The sequence below is a fragment of the Hemitrygon akajei genome, unplaced genomic scaffold, assembly GCF_048418815.1.
Source record: "Hemitrygon akajei unplaced genomic scaffold, sHemAka1.3 Scf000119, whole genome shotgun sequence".
Lineage (NCBI taxonomy): Eukaryota > Metazoa > Chordata > Chondrichthyes > Myliobatiformes > Dasyatidae > Hemitrygon > Hemitrygon akajei.
Window position 1 is genome coordinate 1,109,891 of NW_027332005.1, and position 9,584 is coordinate 1,119,474.

General features: G+C 44.2%; 1 non-coding gene across 1 annotated transcript; it reads left to right on the forward strand.

The window, feature by feature from the left end:
* Nucleotides 1-9,222: 9,222 nt before the first annotated feature.
* On the forward strand, nucleotides 9,223-9,304 carry trnas-uga (transfer RNA serine (anticodon UGA)). The gene has a single exon. It is a non-coding gene; the product is annotated as a tRNA-Ser (tRNA).
* The last annotated feature ends 280 nt before the right edge of the window (nucleotides 9,305-9,584 follow it).

The following is a 9,584-nucleotide window of genomic DNA, read 5'->3' on the forward strand; positions in this document are numbered from 1 at the left end:
CGTGAAAAAGACTCAAGGCTGGTAGTTTGCATCCCATTTGCCACGATTAGTGATGCTTCTGATCGCATCCACAATATCCTGAAATGGGAGACTGAGCAGCTCGGGGACATAGTACATACTGGCATTGCGTACGGTTTCCCATGAAAGCCTCCTTCAGAAAGTAAAGAGGTATGGGATTCAAGGGGACAGTGCTTTGTGGATCCCGAATTGGCTTGCCCACAGAAGGCAAAGAGTGGTTGTAGACGGGTCATATTCTGCATGGAATTCGGTGAACAGTGTCTGCTTTAGGTATCTGTTCTAGGATCCATACTCTTTGTTATTTTTTTTTAAATGACATGGATGAGGAAGTGGAGGCATGGGTTAGTAAACTTGCTAATGACACAAAAGTTGGGGGTGTTGTGGATAGTGTGGAGGGCTATCAGAATTTACAGTGGGACATTTATAGGATGCAAAACTGGGCTGAGGAGTGGCAGATGGAGTTCCACCCTGATAAGTGTGAAGTGGTTCATTTTGTTAGTTCAAATATGATGACAGAATATAGTTTTAATGGTAAGACTCTTGGAAATGTGGAGAATCAGAGGGATTTTTGGGTCCGAGTCCACAGGACATTCAAAGCTGCTGTGCAGATTGACTCTGTGGTTCAGAATGCGTACGGTGCATTGGCTTTCATCAATCATGGGACTGAGATTAGGAGCCCAGAGGTAATGTTGCAGCTATATAGGACCCTGGTCAGAGCCCACTTGGAGTTCTGTACTCAGTTCCGGTCTCCTCACTACAGGAAAAATGTGGAAACCATAGAAAAGGTGCAGAGGAGATTTACAATGATGCTGCCTGCATTGAGGAGCATGCCTTATGAGAATAGGTTGAGTTTACTCGGCCTTTTCTCCTTCGATCGATGGAGGTCAAGGGGTGACCTGATGGAGGTGTAGAGGATGATGAAAGGCAATGATCTTGTGGATAGTCTGAGCTTTTTCCAGGGCTGAAACGGCTAACACAAGAGGGTGCCGTTGAAAGGTGCCTGGAGGTAGGTACAAAGGAGAGGTCAGCGATAAGTGAGTGCGTGGAATGGGCTGCCGGCGACGGTGGTGGAGGCGGATACGATAGGGTCTTTTAAGAGACTCCTGGATAGGTACATGGAGCTTAGAAAAATAGAGGGCAATGGGTAATCCTAGGTAATTTCTAAAGTAAGGACATGCTCGGCACAGATTTGTGGCGCGAACGGTCTGTATTGTTCTGTGGGCTTTCCATGTTTCGATGTTTTTAAGCTGGCTTGGCAAGTGGCTCTTCGATGCGCTTCATCAGAGTTAGATATTCACTCAGAATTTGCACAGAACGACAATGGGAACTAAATATTGCTTGTCTCCATGTATTCCCGACGAGCCTAATTCTTCCGTCTAGTTCAGCGTCGCCGTTGTTATGACACATTTCCCTGTATCCTCTCGATGACCTGTGCCTGTTGCTGTGCACACTCAGTCCTCGCTATCGTAAGTTTAGAGGTTTCTCAATGCCGTGACTCCTTCCCAGTGGCAAAACGATGGTAGGTTTATGATGCAATTAAGGTTATTCTATCCATCGTCTACTAACCCATTTTTCTCACACTTGGTCGCATAAAATTCCAGACGCGACTCTTTGGGGCCATTGATGTTTGGGATCGCAATGCACATTCTGGTAGTGGGCTCCAGAACCTGATCGCCCTCCGCCTGAGGAAGAGTTTCGGACATTAATTATCACAATGTCTGTCCTTTCCCCTGCAGAGATACTCTCTGACCCGCTGAGCTCCTGCAAAAGGAAACTATAATCTCACTTTACATTTACTTCCGGAAAGCCCGTATCTGAATTTTGAGAGATACAACACTAGAATCTGCAGCATTAAACAATGGAGGAAATGAACGACTTGGACAACATGTGGAGTGGAATGTCCACGCTTCGGTTCAAGATGTCTTATCTGGCCTTAGTTAGTGAGCATTCGGACGGTACATTCACAGATTAGTTAAACAAGGGAGATCAGTACATTCCATATGGTTAGGTCAATACAATTAAATTAGCTAAATTGTGTGTAAAATAATACATTTAGAGGAGAATCTGAAGGGATACTGCTCTGTTGCTTTCTGCGCTATGTATTCCCATCATCTCTCTTCAATCAATGACTCGCTTCCGCTGGTATTATTGGCTAAAGTTCGTGACAAATAGGAGGAATGAAGTAATCAGCAACATTCTTTCATCAACATCAACACTAAACTTGTCATTGTTGTATGCTTATTATACGGGAAGCGATACAGATGATTTCAGGTGCTAAACGGTAAAATACCGGTCCAGAGCACGCCCTTCAGGAGGATGAGAAATTCAAGAGAAAGAAATCAGGATGACAAAACCCTACATGTTAACTCAGAAGGCGTGAGTTTGCTCGAGCTAAAGGAGAATCCTCAGTGCTTCTGCCGATATGTTAGGAGCAGAAGGACTTCAGGGGACAACCTTGGTCCGCCGAAAGTTCAGAATGATGTTCTGTGCGTGGAGCCAGAAGAGGTGGGGGTGATTTTCTCGCGAGACAATCACAGCGTCTAAGGAGTGAGACAAAGCAGCAGCGAGACCATGGACCCGATGCAGATTACAGTGGATGAGCTATTTTGCAGTCTTCAGGCACATGACGTTGGGCGAATCCCCAGGGCTTGACAACTAGTTCCCTCGGACCCTGTGTGGAGCAATAGGGAAAAACTGCTGGACCATTACTTTCTGCACAGCTACCGCTCCTTTCTGCGGAAAGTCAGGAGCGCCGAGTTTCCCGGGGTGCACATCACAAGTGATCTCACATAGTTCATGAATACCACGTGTTTAGTCTCGAGGGCAGAGAACTGCATCGAGTTCCAGGGGAGATTGAGGCAAGAGAAGCTTCCCGCCTCCATTCCAACCAGACCTAAGTGGAACACAGTCGGCAGTGTCCTTAGCAGCTGCATAACCGTCTCACACGGGAATTGCAAAACATCTGCACATGAACATTGTAATGGAGTGTGAGAACCGCTGCGAGAATCACCAGGGCTCCTTCGTCCACATCCTAGAAGCGCTGCGTTCACAGAGACCTCAACATTATCAAAGGCAACTCCCATTAGTTCTGCTGAACCACAATATCATCGACCTCATACCGTCAGACAGAACGTACCACGGGATCAAATCAAGGACTGTTGGGTTGGATAACATCTTCCTCGCCCTTTGAGACTTCTGAACACCCAGCTGGCATCCGTTAATCATTACTTATGGCAAAGTCTGTAGAAATATACATATATATTTATCTATATGTCCTACTGTATATGTATGCTTGCCATCTTGTACGTCTCCAGAATATATTCAAATCTCTGTTAATATTGTTGTGTTAACAATATTTTATGTGATATAGATTTTGTGTTTCACAGCTTGGTTCCAGATAATTAGTTGATTCATTTAGATGTATACATGTTTATGGTTGAATGACAGTAAATTTGAAGCTGAATTTGAATGATAAGTTTGAAGAGGTTTAAGTGAAAATGCAAGAGATGGTCCAACAGAACAAATGGCTAACGACATGAATGGTATTCGAATGCACGTTTCCAAAGCAGAATGGATTACCAGTCCATCGCTTTAACCTCACCACCACCTCGTCGGTTATTCAGGGTCTGTATTTCTTTGGAACACACACAATCTCTGTTTATGGTCCACACGTTTGCTTTATGTTCTATTTCTATTTCTATTGCTGTTGCCTGTCCATGCTTACCGGAATTCGTGGACATGGATAAGGAAGGGTTGGAACAATATGGGCCAACCACAATAGAATGCAAGTAGTTATCATAGCCCCCATAGACTTTATGGTCATGTTGAACATAAGTGTTCTATTCTATGCACAGTAACTCAGAGAACCTGTGAGTACTCTGTATAGTGGAAAAATATAAAATTCTTTTGAATTAACAATGTCCAGCTGTTTCTTTATCACGCTGTTTGAATTCAAGTAAACGGATGTTATAGGAATTCACCACCTGGTTCTAAAATAGTAACTTTTCATGTCTTGGGCAATCACGATAACACGGCAGCTAACAAATTTCTAAACAATCTGACCATGTGGCCTAATGGATAAGGCGTCTGATTTCGGCTCTTGATGTGAGACTATCAGAAGATTGCACGCTCGAGTCCGGTAACAGTGGCTAACCTGAAGCTGATGGCTACATGCATCGAATTCGAAGTGTCCCGCGCCCTGTATAAAATGACAGGATTACTCCGCCTTCCTGGGGAGCATAACCTCATCTCGCGTCTTCGTTTCACGCAACATTTAAATTTATATATGTTGTCTGTGATGTATTTAGGAAGCCAAGCTCATAAACAACACGTCAGAGCTTCCCCCAACTGCTGATTGGAAGGCGAAGTGTGCTTCACATTCACAGGTCAGGCCGCAGCAGAGGAAACAGTTGAACGTCTTATCTATTGGGAAAAGAGTTTTAACGCACGTTTCCCTTTCATCAACAACGTGCGCGGTGTCTGTCCTGAATAGGACCCAAAGTATCCTCACCGGAATCCGGAAACATGGCTATTTTTCAAGGAAGAACGAAGGGCGACGACAGCCTGATAGGGTTGGAGATGTCAGATTTCAGTCTGAGGTGTGAGAACGCTGTGTTGTCTTGTACCCTGCCCAGTCCCACTGTGAATCTTTGAGAAGTATCACTTTCTTGAGCGTATTTCAAGCAACGATAATACGGAACTGATTGTGTAAAATGTGTTCACATCATCTACAGTAGTCATGTTGACTAAAACAGTAGTCAACACCGTCGGCAGGATCTTTCAAAACATCTCATCTTCAATGTCCGCAATCCTAAACTAGACTAATCCTATCTGCTCGTACCAAGTCCATTTAATTCTATTCTCAGCTTCTCTGTCAAAGCAAGCAACACCTCCTTCTAAACAGCAGCAACAAGCTGGGGGGAAAAATCTCCGACCCCATCCCCGGAAACTTGAAATCACATTAATCCTTTGATTGGCTGCAGCAATGAAATTAACCACAAGACCATCCACCATGGCCGGGATAGATTAGTGATGTAAGACTTTGTGTTTAGGTCGCAGTTTCCACTGGAAAGGTAGTTACCCATCCAGTCAATGACAATTCGGCATTCTTCCTCCCTTTCGTTCTTTCGTTTTCTTCATTTTACACTCAGTTTTGCTGAAGAAAAGTTTCTGTCATTGAGCAAATATCCCCATCCTGTTGTATTTCACGATTTTCTCCTTTTGCCCTCAACTGTCAGCAAGATGTGAATCATCCTTTACACACTCTCTCTCATTCCATCTCCATATCAGTTTTTACCGAAACAGCAATGTGGTGACGGCATCGGCGATGGCGGTCATACTGGACGTGCAGCGGGGAAATGTGGATGATAGGTTGCACAGTTTGAATGGGAATCCTCTTGTGAGTTTCGACGTACATGCACCGAAAAGAGGTAAATACAGATAGCAAAGTCGGAAGGTGACGTGACAGGAGTTGGAAGGTCACGTGATGGAACAATGCTTGTCTGTGAAAGTATAATCAGCGGAATGTGAGACGAACTTGCGAAACACACACAACATGCTGGAGGAACTCAGCAGGCCAGGCAGCATCGACGTGTGAAAATCCGTCCTGAATAAAGTTCTTATTGTGTGCCTTTCATCAAACGTCTCCACTGGTCATGGGACAAATAATTCTGTACACCCGCCTGAAATCATTCTAATTATCTACCGTCCACCAGCCGCCGGGACAGGAAATTTCTGAGAAGCATCACCCTATGCGAGAAAAATATGCTTGGAATTGCGTTTTGAATTCCACCTCCTTCCTGATGGTAACAGTGAGAAGAGGAATGTCCTGGGTGATGAATTCCTTAATGACGGTCGCCGCCTCTCTGAGTCACCGCTACATGAAGATGTCCTGGACACAACGGAGGCCTGTCCCCAGGGCGGAGCTGACTAATTTCATAAATTACTGCCAGTCTCGCCGCTGGCTTTTAGAGTGCTGTCAAAGAATCAGATGAATTTCAATGGACGTACGTGGACATCATTGTCAGTCGTTGCCACACAGTCTGGTGTGGGGCGGGGCTCCAATGCGTAGGATCGAAAGCAGGTGCAGAAAACTGTAGTGGCGGGCACGCCTCGCCAATATCGAGGACACGTTCGCAATATGGTGCCAAAAGAAGGCTGCGTGCATCATTCAGGACCTTCGCCAGACCAAACATGCCCTCTGCACATTCCTACCCCCTGGGGTGGGGTGGGGGATTGTAGCGTGCTGTGGTGGATGTAGAGGAGGCTGAAAATAGAAAATCACATTTTTATCAAGAACCACTTCTTCCACTCAGTTTAGTCGTTTCTAAACACATGAACACATGAACTCTCCCAGGCAATTCCCTTTTAATATTTCTATTTATTTTATTTATCGCAATTGATAATGCTGTACAGAAAATAAAAATAATGCTTAGTGAGAGATAACATAGGATCAGAGGATGGGAGTTATATACAGTCCTCTAGCAGTCGACGTTAAGTACAAATGACAACCGGAGCTGCACAAGGCATGGGAAAATAGCAATATTACGGTGGTCATTGTATGATCTCAATATGTAGGTAGTTTGAGAAAGTCCAGTTGTCGCTGGATACTCAGAGAGGGAATTTGTGTAATGCCTTCTGAATGGATTTTTAGAGTACGTTTTGGTTGAGCCCATTAGAAAAAGGCAATTGTGGTTTGTGTACTGTGTTGTGTTTCGACCAGGTAGATTAAGATACAGGAAAGTTTGAGAGGCAGTGATTGTAATATGATCGAATTTGTCCTGCAGTCTGAGAGCGAGAAGATAAAATCAGAGTTACGAGTATTTCATACAGTAAGTGGAACTGCAGTAACACGAGTGAGGAGAATATAAATTTTCAAAGGGTTAATTTTATTGTCAAAGTCCGGATGTACAATACAACTCTGAGATTTGTCTGCTCCAGACAGCAATGAACTACCGAGAGACCATCGGTTTTCATGAAAGGACAAACATCAACCCCGGTTCGAAAAAAGTAAAGAAACAAATCTCGCAGACCGCAAAATGCCTCCTTCCCCGCAGCAAAAAAAAAAACCAATAGTGACAAGAAAAAAACCGGACCACGTCACTCGCGGAAATAAAGTCAGGAATGAAAACAGCCCTCGACCCCCTCACTCACATGGAAAAACAAAGGCAACAACAGTCGCCGACCACGTCACTGGCTGAAATAAAATCAGGAACCATAACTGTCCTCGACCCCGTTACTGGCAGAAAATAACAGGGAACTATGTCTGGAGCCGTCCAGGAGGATTGGAAAGTGGCTGTAGCATAGCTGACGGAAAATCCACAATGGCTGGTGTTTTGGGGGGCAATTAGAAAGGTGCATCCCAAATAAGAATAAATATTCGAAAGGGAGGATGAGGCAACCATGGCTGATACTGGAAAGTAAAGACAGCATGAAGGCAAAAGTGAGGGCTTATAATACAACAAGCATTAGTGGGAAGCCGGAGGTTTGGAACCCTTTAAAAATGGCTAATAATAGAGAAAATACCATTTTTTCAGACATATGATATTAAAAGGGATGCGAGAGTGGATGTTAGAAAGCTGGGGAAATGACGCTGAAGAAGCAGTAATGGGGGAAAAAGAAAAGGGACGAACTGAATGAATATTTTGCGCCAGGCTGCTCTGTGGAAGACACCAGCATAATGGCACCGAGAAACACGTGTCAGAGGGCGCCAGTGAGAGTGGATATTATGGCTCTGGAGAAGGTGCCTGTGAAGCTGAAAGGTCTGAAGTTAGATGTCATCGGGACCAGTTGGACTACACCCCAGGGTTCTGAAAGTGGTAACTGAAGAGATTCTGTAAGCGCTCCTTCACATATCATTATATGTACACCAGCTCCATGACAAAGAAAGCCCAGCAGTGTCTCTACTTTATTGAGAAGTCTGCCACCCCCCCATTCTCATCACATTCTACAGGGGTTGTATTGACAGCATCCTGAGCAGCTGCATCACTGCCTGGTTCGCAAATTGCACCATCTCGGATCGTAGGACCATGCGGCGGATCGTGACGTCAGCTGAGAAGATCATCGGGGTCTCTCTTCCCGCCATTACGGACATTTACACTACACGCTACATCTGCAAAGCAAACAGCATCATGAAGGACCCCACGCACCCTTCTTACGAACTCTTCTCCCACCTGCCATCTGTGAAAAGACACCGAAGCATTCGGGTTCTCACGAACAGACTATGTAACAATTTCTTCCCCCAAGCTATCAGACTCCTCAATACCCAGAACCTGGACTGACGCCTTACTGCCCTATTGTCTTGTTTATTATTTGTTGTAATGCCTGCACTGTTTTGTGCACTTTATGCAGTCCTGGGTAGGTCTGTAGTCTGGTGTAGTTTTTTTTTTCTGTGTTCTTTTTTACGTAGATTTGTCTAGTTTTTGTACTGTGTCATGTAACACCATGGTCCTGAAAAACGTTGTCTCGTTTTTACTATGTACTGTACCAGCAGTTATTGTCGAAATGACAATTAAGAAATGACTTGACTTGATATTCCAGAATAGATCCTGATGGTTGGAAAACTGAGATTGTCACTCCACTCTGAAGGAAGTTAGGCTAAAGAAAGGAAAATATAAGAAATGTAGCCTGACTTCAACGTGTTCAAAAACTCAAAATATTCGAAGCACATTGAAGATCAAAGACAGTTGAGGAGAAAAGGAGAAGATTTGTCAAATAGATCATCGTGTGGTACGGTGATGCACCTTGGAAGAAAGGATAAAAAAGTCTCTGAATGGGGAAGGTTTTCAGAAATCAGAGGTGCAAAGAGACCTTGTGCAATATTCCCTAAATGTTTACTTCCAGGCTGAGTCAGCGGTATAGGAAGGCAAATGCAATTTTAACATTCGGTTCAGGAGGAGCAGAATATAAAAGCAATAATGTAATGTTGACATATGTCCGTCATTATAAACCTGATTCTGATCCTGATCTTTATCCCTAATACTGGAAATCTCCTTCATTTACGATACTGACGTCAGTGTTATCCCTCCACACCCCCGTTCTGACCTAACGGTGTTGAAACAAATTCCACAGCTGTCCAATTATACTATTTGTATTGGAATAATGAATCACCTTTTCCATTACTAAGCATAAATCAAGTAAAACCCTCACTTCAGGGGCAGTGCTACGGTGGGTGCTGAACATTGATGCGATGCTGAACATTCTTCAGCTGCGATGGCCGAGTGGTTAAGGCGTTGGACTTGAAATCCAATGGGGATTCCCCGCGCAGCTTCGAACCCTGCTCGCAGCGCTCACACCTACAACCCAACTGCCAATAAAATTTAACACCCTTAATTCTGTCTGAGCGCTGCCCCCTCTGTGTTCAGTTGAGAACTGCGTATTTTTACACTCTTAAATACAATTCAATACAATACATTTCTACTCATTGTGCAATGTTCATTTCTATTCCGACTCTGATCAACCCCCTCGAGTCAGCTTAAACTCTCTGCAGTTCGGAATTTTTTTGTCTTGTTAAACTAAAAGAATCAAACTCGGAGAACGCACATTTCAGCGTTAGTGTAAAGAAGTGG